Source organism: Monodelphis domestica, chromosome 5 (assembly GCF_027887165.1).
Source record: "Monodelphis domestica isolate mMonDom1 chromosome 5, mMonDom1.pri, whole genome shotgun sequence".
NCBI classification, from domain to species: domain Eukaryota; kingdom Metazoa; phylum Chordata; class Mammalia; order Didelphimorphia; family Didelphidae; genus Monodelphis; species Monodelphis domestica.
This window is the reverse complement of record NC_077231.1, coordinates 311,993,601-312,009,439: the sequence shown is the minus strand read 5'-3', so window position 1 is coordinate 312,009,439 and position 15,839 is coordinate 311,993,601. Positions and strand designations below refer to the sequence as shown.

Here is a 15,839-nt window from a genome sequence, read left to right as displayed (position 1 = left end):
GGCACCTTGGACTTGAAGGGAAAGAGATTTGAGTTCAAATTCTACCTTAGGCTCTTTTTTGTAAACTTTTACCTTCTGTCTTATAGTATCAGTTCTAAGAGAGAAGAGCAGTTAAGGACTAGGCAATTGGGCTTAAGTGACTTGCCTAGAGTCACACAACTAGGAAGGGTCTGAGGACAGATTTGAACCAGGTCCTCTTGACTCTGGGCTTGGTGCTCTATCCACTGTGCCACCTAGTTGACCCCCACCTTAGATTCTTAGTAGCCGTGTTATTCTGAGCAAGCCATCATCTTGGTGCTGCTATTATCCCCATTTTATAGATGAGAAAATTGAGGCTGAGAAAGAGCAAGTGACTTGTCCAGGGTCACACAGATGGTAACTTTTTATTGGCTTTTCTTTATATGTATAACACTGAGCACAGGATTCAAAACTTAGTAGGTGCTTCATAAATGTTAGATGACTTAGCTGATTGAATGAAGTGTCTGAGGCAGGATTCAAACTTGGGTCTTCCTGACTCCATGCTCAATGCTCTGTCTAACTCACCTCCCTTATCTGTACTGCCTGATCTAAGTCCTTTCTTTCTATGGTTCCCCAAACAGGACACAATCCTGAAGTCCTAGTGGGGATTCAGGGGAAGGATGGACAGAAAAGGACAATGGCCGCCCAAACCCTGGTTTGGCCACAAATTCAGTAGCTTTTTAGGTTTCCATATCATCCTGTTGGCTTGTTCTGCCCATCAAGACTGAAAACAAAGTGGGAGTGGGGAGGGGGAGGCTCCCCACCTTTCTCACACCTCCAGGAGCTTCATCCTCCTCAGCTGCTCCCTTGAGGTACCTCACATGGGGAAGAGGATGCTCATCTACTGAAGGCCATGCTGCACAGTATGGACCACCAAGGCTGTGAGACCTTATCGCCTGAGCCTCAATAGCCATGGGAGGAGGCAGCCAAGGTATCAGGCCCATGGGGTGGGGGGACAGGCCCGGAAGGATCCCACAGCTGGGCTTCCAGGCTTCAAGTTCAGGATTAGACTTATAGCTTGACTCCATTTTGTCCAGGGGTCCACACTGCATGGTACTTTCCCATCACCCTTGGGTGGCAAAAGGGACTTTTATCCATGGAGGGGGAAGGAGGGAAGGAAAGGAGGAGGGAGGGAGGGAGGACTTAAATTCTTACTATGTGCAAAGTGAGCAACTAGGAGAGTGCTAGGCCTGGAGTCGAAGGACCTGTGTTTGAATCCAGGCTCCACCATTTACTAGCTGAGTGACTCTACGCAAGTCACTTAACTGTTTGCCTCAGGTTTCTCATTTGTAAAATAAGTCAGAAAAGGAAATGGCCAACCCCTCCAGTATCTTTGCCAAGAAAACCCCACAAACAGTTGGACATGACTAATGAATAAAATGAGAAAGAGGGAGGGAGGGAGGAAGAAGAAAGGAAGGGAGGAGGGAGAGAGAGGGGGGGAAGGAAGGAAGGAAGGAAGGAAGGAAGGAAGGAAGGAAGGAAGGAAGGAAGGAAGGAAGGAAGATTACAGTTGAATGATTAGCCAGGGAGTCTGTGAGAGTAAGAGCTAGAACACAGGTGTCCAACTGCCCAGCACTAGGGGCTTTACCCACTTAGTTGCTGACTCTCTTTCTCAAAGTCAGGGAAATGGGCACATAGTCCATTATTAATAAAATCCTTTGGATTCCAGAGATCAAATCCAGACTTAATTACCAATGGAAGGCTGACTTGGTGGGGTCACTGTCCTAATCCCAAAGCATGTTAGTTGTACAAATTAGCACCAAGCATGACAGCCTCTCAGAGACTTTAGGCTCCCAGAATCAAAGCCTAGAACTGGAATTACAGGTTGAACCCAGAGCCCATGAATCAGTTGTTGCAAAGACAATCTTCTATTTCTTTCCTGAGCCAGGATCACATGGCTGGACACCCTTGTCATCCTTCCCTTTGGCCTCAGAATAGATCCTGGATTTTGAGAAGGTGGAGACCTTAAAGGTCATCTAGTCCAATGCCTTCATTTTACAGATGGGGAAAATGAGATGCAATGAAGGCACATGACTAGCCTAAGGTCACACAGTGAATAAGAGGCAAAACCAAAATTTGGTATTCCCATTCCAGCTCCCACCTAGCATTTGATTTGCCCCCTCCTGAAGGCAGCAGTGGCGTAAGAACATGGTCAGCTAAAGATCTACTTCATGGAATGCCCCTCCAAGATGTGGGCAGGTAGAGAGAGGCACCGACCTCTGAGGCTCCTCGTGTGCTAACAGGACCATCCCCTGAGCAGACGACTCCTGGGCCACCTCCCTGCACTGGTCTCTCTCCCCACCCCCCCACCCCCGGGTCTGGGAGCTCAGGAAATGGGCCCGTCCTGATTCTCTTTGCAGTCATACATTCTGCATTTACAGTATTCTGGTCAGTTCAATTGAAGCCAGGCTTTCTGAGGAGACAAATGAGAGGAAGGAGAAAGCACTATGAAAGCCCTGCTGCTGTGCAGGCTCACAAGAAACAGCCCAAAGATGCATTCAAATGACTTGTGGCCAGAGCCAGAATCTCGAGGCCTTCATCACCTTGGCCTCTTGCTCTCTTGGGAACTTTGCACAAGCACTGTTTCCTCCTGGGTGCCTCTCCGGGGTTCTCCTCTCTCTCCCCTCCATAACAGCTCATACAAAATTAGCTCTTTACAGCCAAATTCCATACCTGGGTCCAGGCCTCATTTTTTAATGTCTCGATGATCACATTTCACTATACTATAATTGCTTTCATGTCCAGAATAAGGGAACCCATCTGAACCCACCCATTTCATTGACAAGGACCCTTCCTGCTTGTGACCTTGGTGGAGTCTATGTCCCCTCTGGGGGCCTCTGTTTCCTCCTCTGGAAACAGGAGAGGGGTCCCTTTGAGCTCTAACGCTATGCTCTGTGAACTTTAGATTACTCCACCCTACTTAGTCTAACAAAAATCAGGAAATTGTGACTTTAGATTACTCCACCCTACTTAGTCTAACAAAATCAGGAATGTCTACACCCATACTTAAGGATTAAATATTTAGGAGGATGGCCTATGACAGACATGTGCTAGCAAATGACAAATCAGAAACAACTGACAGACCCCTGGGCTGTCCTAAGTCAAGCCTAAGATATCATTGGTACATGTGAGATGCAGGAAAATGATATAAAACCATCTATATATTTCATGTCACTTCCTCTCTCTGGCCTCTTTGATGGCGGAGAGGTGGCTGGCAACAGCTGGCTGAGCATGTTGGCATCTTGGCGTGGCAGCTGCTATTGTCCAGGTTTAGTGGTGAGTTTTCCTTGATATCATACTAGAGGAAGCCTAGTAACCTAGTTCAGGTGAGGCTCTTCTCTGAGATCTCTCAGAGTTTAGGCTGATTTTTCTCTCCTTTACCTTCCAAACACTATCCTCTTAGAGAAAACCTCTAATCTACAAGGACCTCATGGTAGAGAAATCCTGTACCTTTCCCTCTCTCTTCTTGATTTCTTCCCAAGAAATCCTATACTTTTCCCTCTCTCTCTTCTCCTTGAATTCTTCCCTCTATATTGATTAAACCACCATATATTTCCAAACTGACTTGGGTATTTTATTTGGGATATCCCCTGGCAACCAAAAATCAAATTTAGATTAGGTCACAACCCTAAATTATCCTTATAGCTCCTATGAATCTCATGTTGGATTCAAGGTAGAGAACAAATGAATCTGCCCTCCATGAAGTAGCCTCCCTTGAGATACCTCCCAAAGCCAGAATCTTGCCATCCAAGTTCAGAACAAGATGAAAGTGATAATTATCTATAATAACAATCCTCATCTATTTAGTGCCTTACATACAGGATCTCATTTGAGCCTCACAACCACCCTGGGGTTACGTTGGGTAGGTGCTATTGTGTTTCTCATTTTACTGATGAGGAAAGTGTGGGTAAAGGACTTGCCTAAGGTCTTACAATTCCAGGGATTAAATACCACAAAGCATCATGATAGCTGGTATATGGAGAAAGAGCCTCTGGAGTCAGAGGACCTGGGTTCAAATTTATCTCTTCTGAGCCTCAGTTTCCTCATCTATAACAATGGAAGATCACCTCTGAGGCCCTTGGAAGCTCTAATCTTTACTCCTCAAAATCATCTTTTAGACTTGTCTTCCTGACTCCATGTCCTCCACTTTTTGAGTCAGATGGACCTCTTCTGGTGCCATGGAATTCTCTTGAGTCTCAGCTTTGCCAGTAACTCATTATGCAGCATGAGCCAAATGACTTTGCCTGCCTGGATCTCAGTTTCCCCCTCGGTAAAGTAAGGAGGTGGGGCCAAATGACCTCGCAGGTGTTTTCCAGCTCCACCAATCCCTGGTGACAGTCATCCCCCAACAGGGAAGGTTGAGGAAGAAGGCATCCTCCTTGCTCATTTCCAAATCAAGGAGTCGATGGTGGCAGCCTCTCTTAAGCAGCGATCGAGAATGAAGAGGCTGAAGAAGCTGCAAATAGCTCGTTCTTCAGAGTTCATCTTTCTACCTCTGGCAGTCCCGAAGCCTGACTCTCTCCAGGATCTTCATCAAAATCACAGCCACCTCATTAAGTGCTACGGTTCCAGAATGCCATTTGCTTCAGGTTTAATTAAGACAAGGGAAAGAAACTGTAGGTATTTAGCTTCTAGTTCAAAGCAGTCTGGGCCATTTATTATCATGTCTTCTTTAAAAAAAGAGGGGAGGAAGGAAAAACAGACGTGCTTTATAATCATTATTTTTAACTCTGATTCCCTTGAAAATATAGGATGATTGGAATTCGGACCAAAATGCGAATGGCCATTAACTGCCCAGCACAGATTCTCATGTCAACGGGAAATTTTAAAAATTGTTTTAAAAACCTTGTGAGAATGTTAACTTTCACCTGCTTTATCTCCTGAGGCTTAGAGGGGTTAAAGGACCCGGCCGTGAGCTCTCACGGAGCCAGGGTCCAAGGCTGGATTTGGGCTTGGGTCTTCTCCCTTTTGAGCTCAGCACTCTTTTCTCCTCTACCCCCGACTTAGGTGATATTGGCCAAGTGACTTTCCCTTTCTGGATCTTGGCTTCCTCCTCTGTTGAAGATGGGGTGGGACTAGATGACCTCAAGTCCCATGATCCTATGGGGGACCTCCATCTGCCTGGGCATCTCTGTGAAATGAGGGGACTGGACTCTGATGACCTCGATGGTTCCTTCCACCTTTAGCTCTAGGACTCTATGACCATAGATGATGACTAAGGTTCTTTCCAGCTCATGGTCCTCTGCCCTAACACACCTTCACAATCTGAACCTCAGGCCTGTTACTACTCCTTCTAGTGTGAGCGGTGGGAGAAGGTGGAGGAGGGAGATGGGAGAGAAGGGAGAGAGTATGAGAGGAAGTGGAAAGGACCCTGGAAAACTGTCCGGTAGCTCCTTTTGGCCTTCTCAGGTTGGTTTCCTTCCTTCTTCCATTCTTCTCTGGCTCAGTTCCTGAATTCTTCTTTCTCCATTCCCCAGCAGCCTTCTCACCTCCAGAAGATGCCTCCACCTTGGCAGCCTTCTCCTCTTCCATCTCTGTGATGCCTTCTTCTGATCAGTCAGTTCCTCCTGGACCCTCCAGCTGAAGCTGGCCTTCATTTCCCTCCTGGCTCTCTCTTGACATATAAGAGGTTCTGAATCAACACTTGTGGGCTGGACTTGTCTTAGTCTACAAAACGAAGGGGCCAATACGAATGACCTTGGCTCATTGGAAGGCTCAAACAAGGCAATGCTGGTGAAAGAAAGCCCTTCATTCAGAACGTCTGACTGCCCATTACCCTACCCTGCCTGCTCTCCACCAGACTTTCTCTCTAAGAAGGAAGAAGAAAAGAAAAAGAGCATCCCTTCCCCAGCATGCACGGCCCAACAGCCTTCCTGCCCCCTTGTCTGCGGAATGAAAACACACCTGATTCTGCCCTGGCTTAGGTCCAGCGGTGAGTTTCTGACCCTTTCCAGCACTCAATGCCTCCCCCCACCCACTAGGTTTGGGTCCCAACCCCTCTCCAGTTATATTTTCTGAGATCAAAGAACAAGACGCCAAGCCGATACTCCTCAGCAACACAACCGTCCTGGCCTTGGGAAATGTGACAAGGAGGTCATTTGATCCTGGACGTGGAATTTGCACGCAGTCATTATGGAAGATTTCCTTCCTGCCTTCCTTTAGGAGGGCTTAAAGAGGCAAACCTACTCACCCGAGTGCTTCCCACAGACACTTGGGCAAAGGCTCCAAGCGCCATCCAAGGTCAACAATTCCCCTGGCGCAGCTGACTGAGCTCATGAAGCCTGGAGGTGCTCAAGCTTCCAGCTTTGCAGACTTGTCTTCAGACAATTCTCGAAGCCATTGCGTCGGCCCTTCTCTTCAGCAAAGAAGCTTTTGATTTCCACAGAGGAAGAAGCCAAGATCAGCCCACCAGTTCAGGCCTCTGACAGTACATTTCCCAAGACTCCTCTCCACCAATCCTCTTTCCCAGATCTTCCCTCTTTTTTTTTTAAACCCACACCTTCTGTCTTAGAATTAGTACTGTGGGGGGCAACTGGGTGGCTCAGTGGATTGAAAGCCAGGCCTAGAAATGGGAGGTCCTGGGTTCAAATCTGGCCTCAGACACTTCCTAGCTGGGTGACCCTGGGCAAGTCACTTGACTGTCATTGCCTAGCCCTGACTGTCCTTCTGCCTTGGAACCACTATACAGTATTGATTCTAAGGTGGAAGGTAAAGGTTGAAAATTACATTTTAATCGCTCTTTTGCAAATATGAATCACATGGAAATAGGTTTTGAACAGTGATACATGTATAACCCAGTGGAATTACTTGTCAGCTCTGGAAGGGGGTAAGAAAGGGGGAGGGAAAGAGCAAGAATCATGTAAGCATGGAAAAATATTCTAAATAAATAAAATGCTTAAAAATAACATTTTATTTTGCATTTTACTATTATTTTAAATAATGAGTATGTATATAGCACTTTAAGGTTGGCAAAATACTTTAAATATGTTGTCTTATTTGGTCCTCAGAACAATCTTTTAATTTAGGCATGATTATTATTCCCATTCTACAGATGAGGAAACTGAGGCTGTGAGGGTAAGTGACTTGCCCAAGGGCACATAGCCAGCCACTACATACCAGAGATAGGATTTGAACTCAGGATTTCCCAACTGCAAGCCCCAACACTCTTTCCATTGTGCCACCTAGCTCCCTAATAAAAACTATTCCCTTTATCATAGCTACGTCGGCATCTTTGGGTGAATCTCCCATCCTGGCCCTCGTGGCCCCTTTGCTCTTCATTCTGCCCCTTCTGGGCCCAAGCAGAACAAGTCTAATTTCTCTTCCCTTTACTTGAAGGCAACAGGCAAGTTACCACTCCTGGCTTAAGCGTCTCTGACTAGACTTCTAGCACTCAATCTGGGAGCCCAAGAAAGTCCAGAAGCTCCCTGATTACAAAGCACCCAAAGAAGCTCTTCCCTCTGGGCTCCCTGCCTCCCCCTCAGCCCTTGGGTGTGCTCCAGGAATGAAAGGGAACAATAAGGAAGTGAGGGCTGCTCAAAAGATTCTGGAGGGGAGGGAGAGGCTAAAACTTCCCTGGTCACTGCCATTTGCAATACCGAATCCATTTCCTCAATAGCTCCCAATTTTATATACAGAGATGAGGTGTCGGTGGGAGTCCCAAAAGATCTACTCAACTAATTCCAAGGCTAAAAGACGACAAAGCAAAGAGCAGTGCTGCCAAGCTAGTCAGGAAGACGGAAACCAATAAAAGCAAGTAACCAAAGTTTTAAAATGATGCAGAATCAATGCTGAGGCTTAAGGGGAAACAGGTTTCATTTACTGAGAGGATAAATATTGACTTATTAAGCACGTACCTGCTGGAATCAGGGAATATCTCAAACGTGGATACTACAGACTCTACCCTCCTGAGGGTTAGAGCCAAAATGGACAAAAGCAGTAAAAATGGTGCTGATCCTGGAACTGGGGGCAAATCCTGCCTAAGATCCAGACTACCTGTAGGACCTTGGCCAAGTCATCTCACCTCTAAGATTCAATTTCCCCAACTATAAAATGGGGAAAATATGAGCACCCACTTTAAGGTAGTTGTCAGGGCTCAGTTAAGTAACTTATTAAAGTGCTTTGCAAAGCTCTATCACTAGTAGCTAGGGGGAACAGTTGGGTGGCTCAGTGGATTGAGAGATAAAAAGATACTCCTTTTATAAAGAAATCAAGGTCAGCCTGTATTTGGACCAATACAGTATATGTTGTTGATTAATTGCTCATAATGTGAAATTATAAAATTACTACAAATATACAATTACTACTACCACTAAAAAAAATACATGATGTTTAGTTGGAATTTGTCCTCAAATTCACAGGAGTTCTGAAAGACAATGGGAGATGGGAGGTCCTAGATTCAAATCTGACTTGGACACTTCCCAGCTGTGTGACCCTGAATAAGTCAGCCCCTTACCACTCTTCTGCCTTGGAACCAATACTTAGTATTAATTCTAAGATGGAAGGTAAAGGTGTAATAAAAATAAATAAATAGTAGGTAGGTGAACAAGATACAAACACAGAATACTAACAAGATACAAACACAGAATACTAAAGGCATTAAATGAAGGAAGAGAGTAAAATAAATGGAAACTGTTTTGGAGTTCCTAAAGAAGACTTTTGAATACTTTGAAGCACTTGAGATTTTTCTGTTAAAACTGCACAAAAAAGGGATGAAAGCAAAGGGATAAATGGTTGTGGAAGAAAGACTGAGACAAAACCAACAGGCATGAGAAGGAAGAAACAGAAAGAGGGAGTATCTAGCACACAAAGTATCTCCTTGATGAATATGAAAGAATGTAGTAATGAAGAGACTTCAACAGGGTCATCAGCCACTAGATGGTGCCCTTAACCCAAGACAGCTTGGTTGCTGGCTAAATAAGGAGAGGGAGTGAGACATGGTCAGTGGGCAGATGGAGGCAATACAAGTGCCCTTTTCTAAGCAGAGCCTGTCTGGAGAACAAGACTTCTGGAAGGACCGGTAAGGCATTACAAACAAAGCAGAAATGATCTGGAGATATTTTGTGGGGGATTACCTACTAGAAACTCAAATAGAAACCATATCTAAGGAACCATGTTGACTTAGAAAACCACATATTAACATATTTATTCTCTACAGTTTTATTTATTTTGTTAAACATTTCCCAAGTGCCTTTTCATCTGGTTCTATAGCTATACAGCAGGAGTATTGGTCACACCATGTTTGGCATCTTTGAACAACATCCCTATTTCTCTACATAATGCCAATAACCAATACCAGTGCTTCCTCACATAGCTTTGTATAAGAAGACCCTCACTTTGCTGTGAATCTGTAGCTGTGTCTGGAAAGATTAGGAATGGAAAGCAAGGGGAAGCGCCCATACTCTGCCAGAAAAAAAATGTGCTCGACAAGAAGCATCAGGCATCCACTACGAGGTCACCTCTTGCCACAATCTAGCATGTCTCTGTTTTTCTTCCCTCATCACCTTTTGGCATCCCTTCAGGAATAGCCTTAATACTTTCGACCTTTTTTCTCCCACTCACCAATGGCTGAATGAGGTCAGCAAGAGAGGAAACTTAAATCGATCTATTAAATGTCTACAATAAAGTGAAACCATGGAATCTTGGGGGCTGAACAGGACCTCAGAGGTCATCTCCACTAGCTGCGACTTAGTTAAGGGAAAGGCTGATAGAGAAGGCATCCAAAGAAGTCAATTATTCATAGCACACCTGTCCTTGTTTACGGAAGATAACAGAGATCTGGCTGTAAATATATCCTGATAAACAAGGATCCTGTTTAGCAGGTATGAAGGGAGAGGGCTTGGGATTCTCCTTCAGGGAGCAAACCTGGGGGTTTTCCCCTTTCTCCTTAAGAAGAGCTTTGACAATTCCATTCTTCCACCAAGTCCTCCCCAGATGCCTCACGGTAGAGGGCAGGCGACCTGGATTTCAGAATAAAATCCTTCAGGGTAAGATCTGGTTTGTCCTGGTCTGTCCAGAGCCTGACTCATATCAATGTTTGTTGATTGACTAAGTCTCAGAGGCTATGAAAGAGGAGTACAAACTCTGGAAGGTCCTGCGAAGGTGGTTTCAATTCCTGGCCGAAAGCCTGTCAGAGGACCAACTGGGCTAAGAACAGAGAGGAGAAGCCAAGGGCAAGGTTAGACACCAGCTAGGAAAATGTGTTTGCTACAGAAACTCAGGAAACTGCTCTGCAGACACACATTAGATGCAACCCTGAACTTCTGGCGATGAATGTCATCCACCTCCAGAGGAAGAACTCCTGGAATCAGAGGCAGATCAAAACATTCCTTTGGGGTTTATTGTTTAATTGGGGGGTGACAGCAGTGACGAGTATGGAAGTAAGTTTGCAGGATAACACATTGATAGCCCAGATCAAATTGTTTGTCATCTCCAAGACAGGGGAGGGAAGGGAGTGGGGAGACATTTTGGATCTTGTCATTTCGGGGAAAATGTATATTGAAAATCATTATTACATGTAATTGGGAAAACAAAGTATCTCTGACTGAAACAAAATTTAAGAAGAATCTCAGCTCAAAAGTGTAACTGAATTAATCTCTATAATCACAAATATAAGAGCAAAAGCAAGAATCAGCCTCTTTTTTAACATTTCAGAAAACAGTATTTGTACATACGTGCCATGAGTAAGCGTTATCTACGTCCGCAATAATTGACAGGGCCCTGGGCCAACAGGACCTGGTACGATCAATCAGTACCAGTCACTAGACGTGCGAAAAAGAGTACGCTGAAAAAACCGTCTTGATTAATGAAGGAGAAGCCCCAGGGTTCGAATCTCATCCCTGACACTTACTAGCTGGGTTGAACACAAACATGTCACAAACGAGTCACCAGTGAGGTGGCTTGTGGAGAGCCAGGCCTGGAGATGGGAGATCCTGGGTTCAAATGTGGCCTCAGACACTTCCTAGCTGGGTGACCCTGGACAAGTCACTTCATCCCCATCACCCAGCCCTTACTGCTGCTCTTCTGCCTTGGAACCAATATGTAGTATTAATTCGAAGTTAGAAGCTAAGGGTTTAAAAAAATAAAAAAACCTCTCTGAGTCTCTTTCTTTATTGCAGAAATGGGAATAAGTCTTTGTAGAATATCCCACCTGGAACGGTTAGGGGACAAAAAAGATGTACGGACCATTTTGCACACCTTAAAACAATAGATACATCCATGCTAGGGAGGCAGCAGGGCAATAAGGCAGATAAAGCCCTGCCCGGAGTCAGAAAAACCAGAGTCTGAGTCCTGCCCCAGATAGTTTCTTTCTATGTGAGCTCAGGAAATGGACCTCAGTTTCCTCCTCTGGGGAAAATTAGGGCAGCTGCTTCGCAAGATTATTGTGTGGCTCAAGTAATACCCAATGACATTGCGCATGGGCTGTGGGAAGGGTGGGTGGAGGGGAGGGAGGGAAATACTGTGATTATTGTAACCCAGGAATTATGTTCTACATTGACTCAATAAACTAATTTTTTTAAAAAGCTTATTGAGTGTCTCCAATGAGATCATATATGGAAAGTTCTTCACCAACCTGGAAGGACTACAAATATATTTATTTTATGGACGCATGTATGCATGCATATATACGAGCTGTGATTAGTTATTGCTATCTTGCTCTTCCCTTTTCTTTCCTTTTTTTTAGAAACAGTCAGAGGACAAGTCACTAAGCTGCTATCATTCTTGTCTTTTAACATACTGTGGCTCACGCCACTCCATCCACTGCACAGGTAGGAGGTAGCCCAGCGGCATTTGGTAACTGAAGAGGAGCCCCGGGGGATGTTGGGTCTACTGGGTGATTCTTGGAACAGAAAGGACAGCCGGGACAGCGCCAGCCCCCAGTGATTCTAATCACTTCTCACTGGGCTCACTTATATTATGCCAGCTGTTCCGTCCCATGGCATTTGGAGATTAACGGGGAAAAAACCAAAACTTTCAGGTTTTGTGGGTCATTGTTCTATCTGGGCCTTTGGGGCAACTACTCCGTGATCCCAGTCGCCAGTCCGTTAGGAGTCCAGAACGCTCCCTGGTTTATCCCTTGATGAAATGAAGGACTAAATAGCTTATTGTAATAATAACACTAGACAGTTATTTTATGAACCATTCCATGTTCTAGATCTCATATCTCTGGCAAGCTAGAAAGTGCATTTTGGTTGCTTGACCAATTTGGTTTCTTCTAACAACTAGAATCATTTTCAGGTGGACTCCAGAAAATTCATGAAAGCTTCTTTCAGTGGAAATGGGCCCCAGAGTTCTGAGGAGCCGACACAAGGACTGAAGGAATGCAGACATCAAACATTGACTTCAGGCCACTTTATCAGGGGAGTCTGAACTGAACTTTCTCTATTTTGGAGACAAAAGGACTCGTCACAACCCAGAGCCCATAACTAATACAACTCAGGGAATCAGGATGAGTTCAAATCCAGCTCAGACACACCCTGAGCAATGTGGCCACAGCCAAGTTCAAGTCCCAGTGCCCTTGGACAATGGACATTAAGCCAATAAATGGCAAAGCAGGCATCAGTATGCATGCAGGAAAGCAGTTTCCCACATCAATAAAATTATAGATTCAGAGCATAAATCTGGGCTGAAAAGAAAGCCAAAAAGGCAACCAGAGCCAGAGCCTCTTCTATGATGATCCTCTCCAGACCCAACAAGGGAACAGGGTAACTAACACTCCTTTTGGAATAGCTCTTTGACCCTTATTGAAGATTGGAATTTCATAGCCGTATTGGAAATTTAGAGATTGGTTCATCCAAATCATTAATTCCACAAATGAGACAAAATGAAATGATTTGTCCATAGTCACCTGGCCAGTTAGTAGTAGGATTAGAAGAGATTAGGGTTATAGGACTGAGGGGTGAACAGAAGCTTCCATCTCCCTTCTATAATGCACACAGAGGTTTGCATACAAGTGGTGTTCCCTATTAGACACCTTTAGAGACGGGCCTAGAGATGGAAAGTCCTGGGTCCAAATCTGGCCTCAGACACTTCCTACCTGTATGACTCTAGGCAAGTCACTTAATTACCCCTTACTGCTCTTCTGCCTTGGAAACAATATTTAGTGTCAAGATTCTAAGTCAGAGAGTAGGGGGAAGAGAAAAGGAAAGGAAAAGGAAAGGAAAGGAAAAGGAAAGGAAAGGAAAAGGAAAAGGAAAAGGAAAAGGAAAGGAAAGGAAAGGAAAGGAAAGGAAAGGAAAGGAAAGGAAAGGAAAGGAAAGGAAAGGAAAGGAAAGGAAAGGAAAGGAAAGGAAAGAAGAAGGGAGAGAAAGAGAGGAGAGGAGAGGAGAGGAGAGGAGAGGAGAGGAGAGGCGAGGAGAGGAGAGGGAAAGTACTTTGAAGGAAAAGCTTGTTTTTATCTTTTGCATCTTCAGAAATACCTGGCAAAAAGCAAGAACTTTTTAAAAGTTCATTGACTTATTGATTAAGTTTAAGCCCCTTAGTTTTATAAATGAGGAAACAGGCCAGCAAGACAGATTTCTCCAAGGTCACCCAGTGATTTTTTAAATTTGAACTCCCCAGTCCTCTGACTTCAAACTCCATGTCCCTAGATCTATCAGCTCCTGATTCCTAGGTTTTCTAATATGGCTCATTTTTTTATTTTATTTTGAAATCTAATACCCTAACTATACCTTAGGGTGATGTAGTGCCCTACTCGAGTGTGTGTGTGTGTGTGTGTGTGTGTGTGTGTGTGTGTGTGTGTGTGTGTACATAATAGGATTAGAGAATGGCCCTGAGAGCTGTGTTTAAGGTCCCTGAGTGAGTCTACCGGGTGTCCTATAGTAGACATCACAGATGAGATTGAAGCCATGTTTTCTGTGCTCTGAGGCCAGTAGTCTCTGTCCATGAGATCTGAGGAGCTGATACACATTATTCAGTGACAGGAAGGCAGAGACAAGTAGCTGCAAAGATGGGCAGGCATGAATAGGTTATGAACTCCAGACTTGCTGGAGATTCTCAAATCTATGAGCTCAGGAACAGATCCAAGGCTCCCATTCATTAGGTCCAATGAGCAGCCAGCTGTGGGGGAACTGGCAGGGAAGGCAGAGTTCCCCCCTGCTCAGGAAGCTGAATCCCTGAGAGATGAAAGGACTTGGTCCCCCTGGCTGCCATCCTGACTCCCTCACAATGAACCCCTGGATTCGACACCCCATGTCTTTTTGGGCACGGTTGTTCTGTCAGGCCACTGGACAGGATCATATGATGGGTTTGGCTACTGCCTCCGGCCAGAGGCCAAGCTTATGGGAATGGTGGAGAGGAGGGGGATGGGGTGGGGAGCACAGACAGCAAGCTGGGGGGGAGGGGGAGGGAGAAGAGGCAGAGAATTAAGTCCAATGTAAGCATTTACTCCTCTAAAGCCATCTACCAACACAATTTCCACTCCTTCAAGACCTCCGGCAAACTATTAGAACTATCGGCCAGGAAAGACTCCACGAGGGAAGTGTGTGCGCCTACCTGAGGTCACTCAGCCCTGGCTGGGAGCAGGAGCATGCAGGGGCTTGGCCTGGGGTCCAGGCTCAGCGGTGAGTCTGGCCAGGTATCCGACTGAGGATGGAGGTGGGGTTTAGGCGACTCGGGGTAGGGGGCGGGGCGGGGCCTCCGCTCAGGCTACGGAGAAGAGACAGCGGTATCAAAGGTTCCACGAAGCTCCGGATTCTAGGGCTGCCCCGGCTGCCCACGCTCTCAAGTAGAGGGAAAGCCTCAGACCCGGCCCAATCCCAACCACGCCCCAGAGAAGTCTGAATGTCAGAGCTAGGGTTGAGTCCCGGGAAACCGTGGGGCCGGGCGGCCGGGATCTGGGTACGGGCCATCCCCAGTAGGAGGTGCACCTTTTCCTTGGGGCAGGTTGAGTCAGCCCTGGACCGTCCATTCAGCGGATACGAGGCTCGGACCCCGATTCCCTGGAACCGCTGGTGCAGTGCGGACCCTCCCCTGCAGGGACCTCGACTCCCAAGGAGACTCTACAGAGAAGCAGGCAGTGCCCTGGCATTTGGAATGGGGAGTAGAGGCTGAGAGCAGCCGGGGACCTGGCAGGGAGGAGCAGGGGCCTCCCCCGGCCTCGGCGGCAGCTGCAGCCTCACTGACGGGGGCGCCCAGCCGGCGAGTAAGGCAGCCTAGGACGCGTCCGGCCGCGGCGAACGCCCGGGGCTAGCTGCGCCTCCGTCCTGGTTCAGGTCCCAGCCCTTTCCCTCTACCCTCCACCCCACCCCCCAACCTTGCCCCAGCCCGGGCCCCGCTCACCTGTGCACCCGCAGCCGCCAAGGCTAGGAGCACCGGGCGGGGAGGCAGCCGAGGAAGCGCGCGCCTCCGGCCATCGCCACTTCTCCTCACTCGGGGCCCTCTCGCGCCCGGGACCGGGAGGACCAGTAGAGGCTGTGGAACCAGCGGAACCCACACTGGAGGCCAAGTCCCCGGCGGCGCCCCCGGCTTTGGCCACAACTTCGGAGCGCGCTCTGCCTGACTGGGTGGGAGGGCGGCGGAGGGAGGGGCCGGAGGGGCCGAGGGTGGGGTCCCAGAGCTCCCACCAATGAGAAAGCGTTCTCTGCAAGGAGGGCGGGGCGAACGGATTCCATGACGTCGTAAGGGGAGCTCTGGCCTCTCCCCGGGGCCAGGTAGGGGCCGAGGCGGAGGAGGCGGAGGAGGGGCTCATGGATCCTTGGATCCTAGGTCCAGAGCGGGTAGGGACCCTCCCCCCACACAGAGGCCAGGTAGGGCAGCCCACTCACTGCACAGATTAGGACATAAAACCCACAGAGAGATGAAGCGACCGCCCGGTAGTGGCTATC

At 47.0% G+C, this 15,839-nt stretch overlaps 1 protein-coding gene across 10 annotated transcripts in view; it reads right to left on the bottom strand.

The window, feature by feature from the left end:
• The window catches only part of OSBPL3 (oxysterol binding protein like 3), a 157,541-nt gene extending 142,009 nt beyond the window's left edge, over positions 1–15,532 (bottom strand). For 9 of the 10 annotated variants that reach the window (XM_056800465.1, XM_056800473.1, XM_056800469.1 and 6 more), the window contains exon 1: positions 15,295–15,531. The gene's annotated coding sequence lies outside the window, so the exon portion shown is untranslated. Of the gene's footprint in view, positions 1–15,294 lie in introns of all 10 variants that reach the window. The other variant, XM_056800471.1, reaches the window with a different exon arrangement.
• Positions 15,533–15,839: the final 307 nt, after the last annotated feature.